We start from the raw sequence: 15,390 nt of genomic DNA, 5'->3' as shown, positions 1-15,390 counted from the left end.
TATTTATCTTTTTGGTATATTTTCAGTATTTTATTAAAGTATAAAGAAAAAGAACTACAATTAGGCAACTTTAAACAAGGAATAAATCTTGATTATAGCTGCGATTAGAGACACAAAATCTTATTAGCGATGAAAATCAATTGCAATTAAATATTCAAATCTCATTAATTGCTTAATTGTGCTAACAATTGCATTTCTGATTGCCTGTCAAGCTCATATAATATAACACCGTTGCAACTAACTCAACTGGCAGTCGCTCAGGCCCCACTCCTAGCAGCCAGTTTATCCCTTAGCTTGTTGCTGTCGCTTGCAATGGATTAAATTTGAAAAAATTAAGGGAGTGAGAGAGAGAGAGAGGGAGAGAAATTGAAAGTAACTCAGCGGTCGCTCGCTCGCTCGCTCCATCTGTGGGGGCGTGTCACAGTGAGTGCCCGCTGTAGATGAACGGCCAGTGTGCACAATGAAACTTTTGCGCTGCATTCGTGCGCCATAAGCCGTGAAAGTTTTATGTAAATGTTTTATGCTAAAATATGTGCCAGGTCGCCGCTCGGACCGGGGACCAGCGCTGGGCATAGGTATTGATGTGTCCAAGCTGCATGCAGCATGCCACATGCCACATGCCACCTGCCACCTGCCAGGCAGCGAGGTCAACTCTGGGTACGTTGTAATATATTGGCGCACAAGGCGTCGACTGCAATTTGTAGCGCAGCATTTATTAAAGCGAATCAAAGCAGCAGCAACCGGCTACAGCAGCAACAACACCTGTGGGCCGAAACTCGGACTATGCCACCGCCCACTCAATCAAGCCTTTAATATTCACAGGAGCACAGGCAAAAGTTATTTTTTGGAATATTTTCTGGTATGCAGTCCATTGAAAAAGGGGGAAAAGCGGGTGTAAGGGGCGTGTCAGCATAAATACATATGCAAGTGGAGGAGGGCGTGGCATTTAGTCTATATATATATGATTTATATTCATGATCATGTCAGGTGTAATATATACATTTATATATATATATATTTTTTTTAGCGATTTCCTCTTTCAGAGGGTATTTCCCAGTCAGGCACACCCCACACTAGACACTAACAAAAGGCATGCGAGCGTATACTATTGGCATTCAGTGTATTTTTTTCACGGCTGAGCATGTTATGAGTGTGTTATGATAAAGGAAATATTTTTATTATGTTTTCAATTTCGTTTTCTGTTTCAGATTTCGGTTTCAGTTTCAGTTTCAATTATGGCTACAGCTAAAAATGTAATTGCCAAAAGTGTTGCACACACACACACACACTCAAGAACACACACACATGTCAGCAACTTTTTCAATTTCATCATGAAAATGGAAAGCAGCTGCATCCTTTCCACCTTAACTTTGTCCATGTGAGCTCTAATTCTGTGTAAACACTGTGCAGTTGACTTAAAACAAAAACCAAGTGGAAGTTACATTAATTCATAATTGAAATGTTTTTACAATAATTGCAGGCTCCCGCTAGAGTTGCTAAAACAATTTAAATATTTAAAAACTATTAAGAATTACATAAAAAGTTGAGCTTGGCTCTGCTTTCTTTTCTTTTCTGCCTTTCTTTCTGAATGCATTTAAAATATCAAAAATTCGTAGTACTTAATCTAGTTATACCCCTAGCTGACCTTGCTTATAATCTGCCCCATTAATTTGTCATAATTTGCTGCAATTCTCATGGGAAATTCCATTTAAGTGCGCTTTGATTTATTTTCTTGATAAATAATGCCATGAATAATATTTTACATATTTGTTAGGCACATTTTTTTTCGTACACTTTGTATATAATATGTATGCTATGAGTGCACAAATTAGTTATTTAGCTCTAAGGGCTATAAAACATCTAGGGTTTTGCCTAAAATTCGCATAAACCTTTTGGAAAATGACTTTAAGCACGAAACTGTAGAAATGCTCAAGGTTAAGCCATATCTCTGAACTGAAGCTTTGAATTTTTGTGAGTAATTGAGTTTGCTGTACACTTAGTTAACTATTTAAATATATTTATATTGACACACACAATAAAAGAGTTAAATAATTGAGTAAATAAATATAAATAAATAATAATAATAAATAAATAATAAATAAATGTCAGCTAAATAGATTTGTATTATATATAAAACAAGTATTGAAACTTTGAAAGTTTAAGGAAAAAAAATAAAAAATGTCTAACAAGTCTTTTGGGTATATTATCTTATTTTCGTAATTATTTCAATAGAATTTTTTTCCTTTTTCTGCTTTGCCTCTAAAAAAAAAAATAATAATAATAAAATAAAAAATACCATTACATACACTATTTAATTGTATATTTAATGTATAAAATGAACAATCTCTATAAAGGTATTAGATTTTCTAATGATAAATATGTAAATCGGTCAATTACTGAGTCGCATTATTTTTATAAACGCAACTGTATAATTGCCACAATATAATTGTCACAAATTAATACATATATAAATTTATACCCGAGGCAAGCCAAAAGCGACGCGATTCTATTGAAGTACTCAAATCGAATCACAGGATTCGTGCGAACTCACACAGAAAGCAAAGCACATAATCTGATTGTCCCGGGAAGTTGGGCTGACCTTGTGCCATTTGCAGCGAATACGAGTCATTTTTATGGCCGACAACATATCCGTGTGTATAATGGTTCAGTATATTTCCTATATATATATATATATGTATATATGTGTGTAACCCAAAGGGGTTTCGGCGCCCTAATGGAGAAACGCAATCAAATGCCATGTGTCAGCGGCTATTGAGTGTTTGCCTCCCGATGTACATGTCAACTTTGGCTATAACTTAACCTGCTCCCTCTCTCTCCCCCTCTCTCTCTCTTCCTCCCTCTCTCTTTCTGTCTTTCTCATCCCTTACTTTGTCCCGTACGCGACCTACAGCAGCGGCAAATAATTTGTCGTGCACTTCATATTTTTGCTTGGGCTCATAAAGTCAACAACAACAACAAGAACTATAACTACAACAAAATAAAAGTAACAAAAAGTGGAGCAGTCAGCGCCATTTCATGCCACAGGCCAATAAAATGGCCAAGCTGCTGGGCTGTCGTCGACTGGCGCTGGGGGTGGGCGTGGCCGGGCTTAACTTTGCTGCGACCCAATTCCAGACGTGCCTTATCGCAGATAGAGGTCTATAGTAGCTCTCCGAATACCTCAACAGTTGTATGTATGTGTGTGTGTGCCAAGAACATCATAATTAAGCGCACTAATTTAATAATAATATTGCCTAGTCAAGAAAATATTCGTATATTTTGGATAAATAGCCGCATTTAGGTCTGGGTTGGCATATTAATTAGACATGTACACACACACACACATACATACATAAATATATATTGATATATATATATATATATATATACATAATTTTGGTTAGTTGGTTTTTCCCTCTGCTTTAGTTGGGTAAATGCTGTACGCGATTTTCGTGACAAACGCCAGCGGCACGCATATTTAATCAATTATACAAATTGCCAGCATGTAAATTGCAGTTCACAGAAATTTGTAGATCTCTATCGCTCAGGTGCGAGCCGCCTAGAGCAGGTGGGCGAGCATTGAAAAGCTGAGCTTCAATCTGATTAAATACAACATAAATTGTTGTGAGCGCGAGTCGGCGCTTATCAACTGAAACGTATCACAAATGTGCGCCAATTTTTACAAAACATGCCAAAAACACACACTCACGCACACACGCACACACACTCGCATACATATACACACATTCACCTTAATGGCATTCAACATTTTGCACGTAAATTAAAAATAAAAGGCAGGCGCGCATAATTTTCAATTTTCATGCAACGTTAAAAGCGCTGAAAAATGATATTGAAAAACGAAACTTAACGATGGGCCCAAAGCGTCAGAAACAGCACTTGAGCAGAGGGAAAGAGAGGGAGAGAGAAAAAGAGAGAGAGAGAGGAGAAGAGACCGAACTGGAGATTGCTTGTAGGTAGGAGCAGGTAGGTGGGAGCAGGCGCATTATTAGAAGTTAAAAGTTTGGTAGTTACACTCAGCGAAAAGTTTTGGTAAACAAATTTACGAGCTGCTCATAAAAGGCAAGAAATACTTTGGCTAATATATTAAGGCTAGAACAGAGTTTGCTCAAAGGGGACAAATTATAACAGCTAGATTGTAAAGCTATACAAAAGAAAACTGTAGACAAAAATATTAATATTAAAATAAACTTCAGAAGAAAATAAATCAAAGAAAATATAATATAAATGGAATAAAAAAAATTAAAATTATATATAATATATCAGAATTTGTTCAAGGAAAAAAATGTTTAATATACATAAAAGAATATAAAAATTAATAGTGAAAAAATCAGCAAAGAAAATAAAATATAAATAGAATAATTATGTTTTAGTTAGCTAAATTTACTAAAAATTAAATAAAAATAAAAATATATAATAAAATAAATGTAGTAAATAACAAATGTAAATAAAGTAAAAATATAATAATATAAATAAATAAAATAAAAATAAAATAATTAATATAAAATAAAATAAGAAAAAAATGTTTTCTTAATACAAAAATTAAATGCAAATAAATAATAAAAAAAAATTAAACAGAAAGATAAATAGAAAAACAAAAATATACACAAATTTAATTATTTTAAATAAATTTACAATGATTATAAATAATAATTTAAAAATATATATAACAAAGAAATTTTAATTAATTTAATAAATTTGTATTCATTTGGTAATATGCAAATCACAATTTTTAATTAATTATAAGAAAAAAATGGGAAGATTCGGAAAAATTTCAATATTGTCTTTCAGTTTTTTCTTTATTAAAAAAGTTGCTAAAATATAAATTGCCGAAGTTTTTTTTCAATAAGAAATTTGTTAATATGCTCTACTCGAAATTGTGGCAATTTCCCCTGTGCGTGCCACAAACACCTCTTGTAAGTTAACTGGCAATAGAAATTCTCCGCCAGGCAAATTAAATCAATTATGAACACTCAAGAACTTTAATTATTTTTCTGTCAGTGTATATAAATGAATTTTTAAGTGTGCACATAGATATATAATATAGTGCATATATATATATATATATATATATATATATATATATAGAGAGAGAGAGCAGGAGAGAGTGTTGCCCGCAGTCAAGTTCTGCTGGCAATTCCCTCATAGCTAAAATTGGGGCTTGGCCGCAAAAGCCGCAGGACACACAGAAACTTGCGCTGGGAAGCGTCTGGCAAAGTTGTTGTGCCCGAAACTAGCTTTGAAGTTAACCCAAGGAACTTGGCAGCAAATTTAATAACTCGCGACAAATGAACTTAGACACCATACAGGTTGGGAGGGGAGGGGAGGGGAGGGGAGGTGAGTCAGGCATGCAAATTGCTTAAATACCAAAGTGTTATTTGCTTGAGTGGCGTGGTGTGGTCGCTGTGACGTCATTGTCAAATGGATTTATTACGCATACGCCGCATGTGCAGCAACAATTTAGTTGGCCCCATTTGCAGAACGTGTTTTTTCTACAACTTCTTCTTCTTCTTCAACTCCCTACAGACGCACACACATATATGTATATATATTACTTTGTTCCTTTTTGTTGCTGTTGTTGTTGTTGTTGTTGTTGTTGCTGTCAACAGAAAAGTTTACACCGTCTGGCGTTCAATTTGACGTTCAGCTGTGTTGCTGCTGCCATTGAATGTCATAAAAATGTGTTTGAGGTAAGCTAACAATAACAAATAACACACACACAAATGCTCCGCCTACCTCTACCGCCCACTAGCATATGTTTGTAAATGTGTGCGTGTGTGTGTGCGTGGTGTGTATGGGTTTATTCACACATGCAAATGGCAAGGCAGCTAAATAAATGCTAGACAAAACCAACTATGCGATACCAGCACTCGCTACACATTTGATTTGATATGCTGAAATTGTTTCATTTCTGTATTATTGCTGCGCAGCCTGGCAACCCTGGCCTGGTTAACAGCTGCCGCTCAACACATTTACATTTAAATGTGTAAGGAGCTCTTTTATTTTTTTGATTGAAGTTCAAAGAATATGAAAATGAAATGCTTTCATATATGAAATATTGTAAAAAGAAAATGATTTTCTTTTTATTCTCTTTTTTTCCCTTTTAGAGAAATAGTCCAAAAACACTTACGAAAGTCAAGGCGAAAATACTTGAAATTTCTTTGACTTCCTGCGGCAATTAGCATATTACACCGACTGCTAATTTATTCATTCAGCACAATTACTTTATTAAAGATATAAAATGAAATTGAGATGTTTTTTCAAGCGAAACCTTGCCTTGCCTTGCCTTGGCTGCTTTGCCTTTGCCTGCCTTCCCCCCAGTTTAAACAGTTGACAACCCTTTTGGCACTTAAGCAAACGCTCATAACAAGCTGAGAGAGGGTGGAGCTATGTGAACAGCAAATGCTCTTGCAGGCAGATATATAAGTATTTACTGTTCATTGCGGCTCCACATGGCTCAAGCTGATATCTGATATGTGTATAAGTGTGTGACATATACATATAAATATATATATATACATATATATTTTACAATTTGTCTAATGATAGGTGAGTAGTTGGTTTAATGCTGTTTTCATGGAGTAAATGATACGTAGAGCTATTTATATATATGGCTTTTATTTTTGGAACTTTATCAAGTTTTTTATAAGACATGTTCATTGTTAACAAGTTGATATATGAGCTATAAAGTGAGTAAAATTTAAGCTTGATTAGATAAAGTCAAGTCAAAGTTAAGAAGGGTCTCGCGCTGTTGTAGATGTTGCTAAAAATTATTTAATAAATTTATAAAAATATATATGCAATAACAAATAAATGTATATATGTATATTATTGTTTATCATACATAATAATTTTATAAATATTATTTTTTTTTTTTATTGTTCAGTATATGTATATACATATAAACATATAGAAATTTATCAATATTAAAATCTTTTTTATGAATCTGGGCTACTGTAGACATGTTAACCTCTGCAGAGTTTTGCTAGCTTTGTATAAATTTATATACTTCCAATATAAATGACTGAGAAACCGCTGAGTCAATAATAGTCTAGTTCTCTTAGAAACGGGCAAAGAAAAAATAATTTCAACTCAGCTGTTAATAAATCTACAGAATTTATTTTGCTACAAAGAGTTATGGCAAGAGCGAAAAATATCTAAATGAAGGAAAACTATAATATGATACTTAATTTATTATTATAATATATCAATCTTAGCACAAGAAACATTTGCCTTAATGGCCAACGAAGCCAAGCAGATGCTTATCAGCCTAAAAACTAAAAAAAATAACAATAAAATAAAAACAAATTTAGAATATATTTTTTCACATTGTTTTTGCTAAAGCCAGCTGTCTGGAGTCAACACTCAGTGCAAATCTGAAATATATATGTATGTATATATATACCTCATAAGAAATCGGCAACGAAATGCCTAAGAAAATAAGAATACCTTAAGCAAAGGCTTAAAAAAGTAAACAAATATGAGGTGTACTGTTGGGGTTTCGTTGTGTGTGTGAATATATTGTATGTATGTCTGTGTGTGTGTGTGTGTGTGTGTGTGTTTGTGTTTGTGTGCAGTGCTATTCATTTTCGAGAAAAGCTGGCAAAAAGTTGCTGGCAATAAGCTCAAGCAACAGACGACGCAACAGCCACAACAGACGCTGTGTGGGCGTGGGCTAAGTAAGCCAACAGCAGGAGCTGCAAAGGATGAAGAACAAGACGAAGAAGAAGCAGGCAGAAGCTAGTGACAGGCGCTGCTGGGGCAGCTGCCAAAGCCAGAGCCAGAGCCAAGAGCCAGGAGCCAAGAGCCAAGAGCGTAGGCAACGATTTTTAAAGTCTAACGCGCTTATTTACACATTGTGCCACATGTGGCACTGAACAATTTACATATGCCTGAGAGGGGAGAGAAACAGAGAGAGAGAGGGGGAATATAAGTGTGTGTGTGTGTTATTGTGTCACTGCTTTACAATTTTGTGAAAATTCAAGTTGCTACGTTTAATACTTTTGCTCTGACGCCATTTTGTACACTTGGCTGCATGGCGCACACATCCGCTTGCCAGCAACAACAATTAAAAAAAAAAAAAAAAAAACAGGGTATAAAAAACCAGAAGAAAATAAAGGACCGCCCCGCCCCACCGCGCGCCCACTTAACCACAATGAGCGCCAGCGGCTTAGCACCGTTCCGAGTCGCCAGTTGGTTAAGCGTCTTACACACAGACACATTCGACTGGGCAGGCATAAGAGGAGTGGAAAGGAATCATCATCATTATAATGCCATCACATGTGTCTCTACATATATACGCTCTCTATCTCAGTCACTACCTCGCTCCCTCTCTCTCTCTCCTCTTCTCCCTCTCTGCACACAAAAGGTGACAAGTCTATTTCACTCCTGTGCCAGTTTATATTCCATCCTCTTCCTGCTTAGTTATAGAGTCCTTGCTTATAAGTATATTTTTGGTATAATTGACAGTGCTGCTAAATGCTTTGTGCTTAGCCGCTTGCTGCCTTAACTCTGATGCTCCTGATACCCTCTAATTTCGTATGCCACCCGAGCTGAAGGTTGCTCATTATGCTAATCTCCTGCACGCAATATTTCTGCCATAAATTATTCCTTTCAAATTTCGAAGGGTATATTTATGAATCGATATTCATATTGAAAAAGTCTTTTGTGTACTGAATAAAATACCAAATTGAATGTGTTCTAGAATATGAGAAGAAATGTTGTAAAGCCTCTTCTAAGAAGTCTTTCAATATGCGTATGTGTGTGTTTTTCATCATAGACTACGGGCAAAGGTCGATGGAAAATTGAATAAAAATAGAATTTCTCGCAAAGCTTCACTTTTCTAGCTAAGCCTGAAAATTCAAGAATTTCTGCATATTATTTATACTCTTTAATTATTCTATATATCTAAAATGTATATATGTTACTCCTCTAATATGTATAAATAAAAATTTCTATATTAGTTAATTATATTTTTCGAATAATTAAAAGAAACCTCACGAGACCTTTATTGACCTATTGACATCTATTGAATAGTCTCTTCATTTAGCTTTATATAACATCATTTTAATGAGCATCTTTTGGTCACGCACTGCCCTGGCTAGACAAATTTTGCCTATTCTCCCCAGCTTAAGGGCATATTTCACTTAAAAAACGGCATCAAACAAAAGGCAAAAAATATAACGAAGAAAAACATTTAACTTGAGGCCGCCTTCTGTTAAATGGCGCGTAAAATTTCACACTCAATTTGTGTGTGTGCGAATGTGTGTGATTGTGTAGGAGTGTGTGTGTGTGTGTTTTTTTAAAGGGTCTGCATTTGATTTTTCGATTTTTTTTTTTTTGCTGTTTAATATTCGTGTGGCTTAATAATATGAAATTTATGCGCATATTATTTTACATTTTCTCTCTTTTTTATTTGCCTTTAATATGCTCAATATTTTGTTCAATTTTTACAGTATTTTAACATATGGCACGCTCGATTTGATTTGCCAGCTCTTCCACATTGTTATAAATATTTAAATATGCAATCAGAATCATTTTGCTGTTAACATAAAAACTATTTTAAATTAATATGCTAACATAGAGCGGAAGAGAGAAAGAGAGAGAGAGAATGAGACCCCCCGCTTGATTTTATATAAAATCAGATTTTACATTCAAGGTAAGAACAGAAGAGCATTTACGCCCTCCTTTTGTTCAGCTGTGCAAAGCTTAAATTATTCTTTGGACCACAAAACACAAAAATAATAAAAGTAAGAGCGTTGCACTTTGGGGCGTTACCGACTGCAGAATACTTATTCATAATAATTAAATTTATGTACATATAATTTATTAACTCCTAAACTGTAGGGGAAATAGGGTTTGCCGGGTTTGCCCCGCCCACATATGCGTCGATATATACAATATATATATATATGAAATTCTGTTATCAATCCGCATAGACATTTCATTTACAAATTCCCTTACATTTCAGTTAACAAAGGTTTCTGAGATGCCGAAAAACATTGGCCAGGCCCCAAGGGGCGCTATCTTCTGCCAAATTTTCCAACCTCAGCAGCATAATGGCTTGGACAGCCTGGCATTGCTCAAAACCAATATGCCCCTTGCACTCTCATGAATGCCTCTAACAAGCAAAAAGAAATAAAAACGAAAATCTCTTGGAATAATATAAATAAAATGCAGCATTTTCTGTGCATTCAGTTTAGTGCAAGGACAAGTTTTTCGCAATTTACCCAAACAGGAATTCTATGCCAAGCGAATTTTCTCGTAAACAACATTTATAATTGTTAAAATAAATTGGTTTTAATTAAAGCTGCCCGTGCATCAAGTCAACTGTAGCGCTCTTTAAATGCCAAATTTTGAGCGAATTTTGCCCTATTTCATTTACTTTTTAATTAATTTCGGGTAATTGTTCAAAGTCAATTATAAATTAATATATTCCGCATTTAAGCTGCTGTTTAAAAACGTGATTTTTGGTCAGCTTTGATGGCTTTACGCTGCCTAAAGTTTCTAATTTATTTCACTTCTATTTATAATTTTATACATTTTTAAATTTCATGTTTTTGGCAGTTTTTTAAACTCGAATTTATAATGAATATGAAGTTGAGATTTGAATATGTTCTGAATGTTGATTTACTTTTTATTTAATTTATATAATTTCGTAATTTTAGATTTACTTCATTAGCATGCAAATTGGAGTTGTAGAAAAATTAATAAGGGAGAAATTCATTGAAAAAATAAATAAAATAAAAAAATGAAGCCCTTTGCCTTTTCTTTCGAAACATCTTTCTTCTTTTTTTGAAGTTAATTTAATTAGAAAAAAATATATGCTCTTTTTATATTAACTGAATTATAAATAAAGCATAATGTAAAGAAAGGATTAAAATAATATTAATAAAATATATTTATAAAATATTGTACTTTTCTATATATTATTTTTGTGCATTGTGTTATTTATTTATTTTATTTTATTTTTTAAATATTTATTTTAAATATATTTCTTTATATACTCCACGTTTGCCATAAATTTATGCAAAAATCAGTATTATTATTTTCAATGAATTTAATCATTTTAATTTTCAGCCAGCGTTTGCTAACGAGTGCAAAATGTTAAATAATTTATATCCAAGCCAATTCCAAAGAAAATACCTTAAAAAACATTCATTTTAAAGCCATTTGTAAAAAGTGCTGGAAAAAACGTTCGCCAAAGACTCTGGTAAGCTCGTAATCGGTTTCCAGGCAAAGTTGAAACATTTTTTTTGTTTTTTTTTTTTTTGTTGTCAGCCGAAATTGAATTCAAAGAGCGATGCACAGCATCAGAAAAAAATGCCAATGCTATGGAACGAAAGGATTTTCGATAAGATTAGCCGAGACTTAAGCGTCAACAACTTGACAACATATGGCCTAACTACCCATAGTCAAGGCTCCGGCTCTGGCTCCGGCTCTGGCTCTAGCTCCTTGAAAGATAAATGAAAATGCTTCGACGACTTGATTAAGACAAAAACAAAAGAGAGAGGAAGAGGGGATAATGCTGGAAGCTGACTGTGTGCTGTGCGTTACCAGGGCCAACAAATCCCATAAACAATTCTGATTGCATTTCATTTAGTAATGTCAAATGTCATTTGCGAAAACGCGAGCGGAGGCCAATGGCGGTGCTGGTGTGGGAGCTGTGGGAGGTGGGCGTGTACAATAAGCAGAGAGATTACTGTAACAGGCAGGCGGAGCGCCGGGAGGGGGGGCGTACTGCTGTGAGCAATTTTACTTTTGGGCATGGCAATAGATGTTTGGGCACATGAATTGAAATTTGTGTGTGTGGCATTAGCTACTATTTGCTCACTCAGCTGGCTCCCTCCATCCCAGCCGATCCAATACGATACGTTACAAGAGTGGCCATTAACACACAGCTGGCGCTCTGTGCCGCCCAGTGCAGCAATTCGTCTGCCCCGAACATTTCGAATGAGAAAAAGTTTTCTCTTTTATTCTGGTAAATGTTGTAATTGATTTACAAATGCAAATGTTTGGCACACGTGCTTCAAGGCGACAACTGGCAGGGCCCAGTGAACTTGCCCCCCGCCACTCCCCGTTGTCTGTCACAGTTACAGTTGCAAAAAACTGTTTTAGTTTTCCCCTGACATTGCCCACCCTCATGCTCTCTCTCTCTCTCTCTGTCTCGCTTATAGGGGCTATAGCATTTCAGGCACGTACCAAATTTCTGGCTTATCTTTAGTGCAGGCCTCTTTATCTGGCCGGGGCTGCTTTAAATATGCCTTTTGTTTGTTTGTTGTTGCGGCTCTTTAAAGCAGTTAAGTACTAGCAAATGAATACACACACACACACACAAATATATATACACAGTCAGATTCACTGAAAGAACCTGATGGGAGCTCTTGGAGAACTAATTGAATCCGAGCTGAATTGTTGCGTATAAATTTTCAATTAGTTCTAACTTAGTTATGCTCTGTTTTGCAAAAAGCAAATTACTTTTGTTTTCTAGCACATATATTATATAGAAACCAAAATAAATGAAATAGAATATTCTCTACAGCCAACTAGAAAAACCTAGAAAAGGTTTTTTGTTAAGACAAAATTAAATTTAATATTGTGTGCACCACTGACAATTTAAATTTTTATTTAGATATAAAAAAAAATAATAATAATAAATAAAACCATTATATGAAATACTAATAATAGTAATAATAATTTTAAAAAATTAATAATTTGAATTTATTAAAATTTTAATAGCCGTTTAAAAATAATTATTCAAAAATTAAAAAATATATATATGAATAGTATTTATTTTTATTAAAGTTACTTATCGTTTACATATTTTTCCATTTTAATTTTCAAGATATATTTTAATAAAAATAAATTAAATAAATTATAATAAAATATAAATACAATACAATATTAATTTTTATTAAAATAATTTTTATATTAATATTTGTAACATATTAAATATAATTTGTTATTATAGGACACCATAATTTTCTGGATATTTCTATGATATTTTTATGTTTCTTTAAATTATTTTGAAATTTTATTAACTTTAACGAGTCGAAATCGTCGTAACATCCCTGCGAAGTCTATCGCCTCTCTTAGCCACCCACTCACCCGTCAATCACAACGACCTCAAGCTCTAATTAATTATGCCTTATAGCATCATCTGTTTCAGTTGTAATTATGTAAGAGTCAACACAAATTTTGTTTTCAACAAACTTTTACTGCTGTTAACATTTCAGCAACAACAAACTTTCAGTTTTAAGAACTAACTACAGCTTGTTTCCACTCTATTGTTCAGAGCAATCAATTCTGAAATATTCTTACATTAACATAGACATCGAACATCGTTTTAATTACAAATATATATTCTACATATAATTGCCCACAACTAAAACTAAAATTACGTTCAGCCATTGAATCAGTTTAATGTAAATTTTGGAAATGTTGTAAAACCTAAACAAATTGCTGTAAATAGGTTTATGGCAACGGCAAATTCATGGCCAAGGTCATTTCAGTTGTAAAACAATGTAATTATAGGCCGTAATTCTAATTATGCTAAAAATCTCGGCTATTATTTTTGTTTTTCTTCTGGCTAGGTTTTTTTTGGTTTGCCTTTAACTGTTTTAGAATTGTAAACACAAGTTTTTGTTGCTGTTTTGTTTCCCCGTTGCTGTCGCTGGGAATTTCGGGTGCTTGCCTTTTGCTTTTCTCATTTGAAATTGTTGTTAAGCAAATCGCCAACGCATTCCGCTGACATATTTTCACTCGTAGTTTTTAGTGTCCACAGTAAATTGGTTTGTCGCTGAGCGATATGCAACAAGGGGAGCACCGTGGAAAAGCGGTTGAAAGCGTTGCAAAGGGGGAAGGGGATGGTGCGATGGCTGCTTGGAGCATATTTCCGGTTTAAGATCCCGGCACGTAGCACTGATGGAAATGAAGTTGAAATTGGCAAAAGCTGCAAGCAGGCAGCATCACTTCTCTCTCTCCCTATCTCTGTCACTCTAACTATAGCTCACTCTCTTGCTAGCTATTCATCTCTTTCTATTCGCACACTTTGCACACATTTTGACACTTAATCAGCTGGCGCTAAACAATTCTGTGATAATGCTTAACAAAAAAGATTTGTCTCTTTAGCTGACGGTTCCCTTAGCTATTTATTTAGCTCTGTATATAGGTGTGTGTGTGTGTATCTATATGTGTATGTGAGCTTTAGCACCAACATGCCAATTCTTAAGAATCTTAAATGATTTCATTTCCATTATATATATAAACATATAAATATATATATGCATATACATATATTTATATATTTATAAAAGACTTTTTGTAGATATATCTTAAACACATGTTTCTTCTGCTGCTTCTTCTTCTTCTTCTTCATTCTCATCGGCTGCAGTTAACAAGCGAGAATGGATTTAAATAAAATATATATAAATACAGCTGTTATACACAGCACATTGTTAGGTATATTTGATTTGATTTGCTTCTCTCCAAGTATTTAGCAGACACTACAAAACAAATATTTGTATTGAATTTATGCATTGATCGGAATAGCTTTTGAGGGTTCGTTAGCTTGTGGAGTACTTATTGAAATTGCTGTATATATATATATATATATAGATAAGGATATATTATATAAATATGTCCATATCTATTATAAGGTATACATACAAATATGATTCAACATAAATATCCATATGTTTCATAAATTTTTGTTAAATATTATTTATTTTTTATTTTATTCAATTTTTTAATTTCATTAAAGTTAAATTATTTTTATTTTATTTTTTTATTGTTCATTTCGTATATTTTTTTATTTATATATAATTTATTTATTTTTAATTTTAATTTTTATCTTTTTATATCTTCATTGAAAAATGGAAAATACTTTATATTAATAAATGGTAAATAATTTTCTGTATACCATTATTAGTGCTTTTATTTGTGATTCATTCCAAAATTAAATAAAAATACAATAAACATAATTTATTATGCTCAAAAGTTTAACTTGCTAAAGTAATTTCTAAGACTTATTTTCAATATTTTAAAAATATTTCTTTTACAGCATAAACAATTAAAATTCGAGGCTGATCTAGACGTTATTTGTATATACTAAATAATTATATACAAATTTATTTATGGGCAAAAACTATTCGCAATAAACAGAATTTAAATTTAATTGCTCAGAAAGAAATTCTCAAATTTAAGTACTGCAGATGGCTCTAGGTGGATAAAACATTTGAGTGTTGTATTTAATATATTAAATAACTTAAAGCAAAGCTAAATCTTTATTTATCGATTTTTTCTGAAAGCAAAATCATAAGAATTCAAATAGAAATTTATCAAGTATACGACCCGAGCTCATGAAAACACTTT

The 15,390-nt window shown here is 33.4% G+C and overlaps 1 protein-coding gene across 2 annotated transcripts in view; it reads right to left on the bottom strand.

Annotated features, from left to right (window-relative positions):
* The window catches only part of KCNQ (KCNQ potassium channel), a 62,138-nt gene that overhangs the window by 45,799 nt on the left and 949 nt on the right, over nucleotides 1–15,390 (bottom strand). The gene's annotated exons all lie outside the window — the stretch shown is intronic.

This window comes from Drosophila navojoa, chromosome 5 (genome assembly GCF_054131105.1).
Source record: "Drosophila navojoa isolate 15081-1374.11 chromosome 5, UAZ_NAV_1.0, whole genome shotgun sequence".
NCBI classification, from domain to species: domain Eukaryota; kingdom Metazoa; phylum Arthropoda; class Insecta; order Diptera; family Drosophilidae; genus Drosophila; species Drosophila navojoa.
This window is presented reverse-complemented; position numbering and strand designations above follow the sequence as displayed.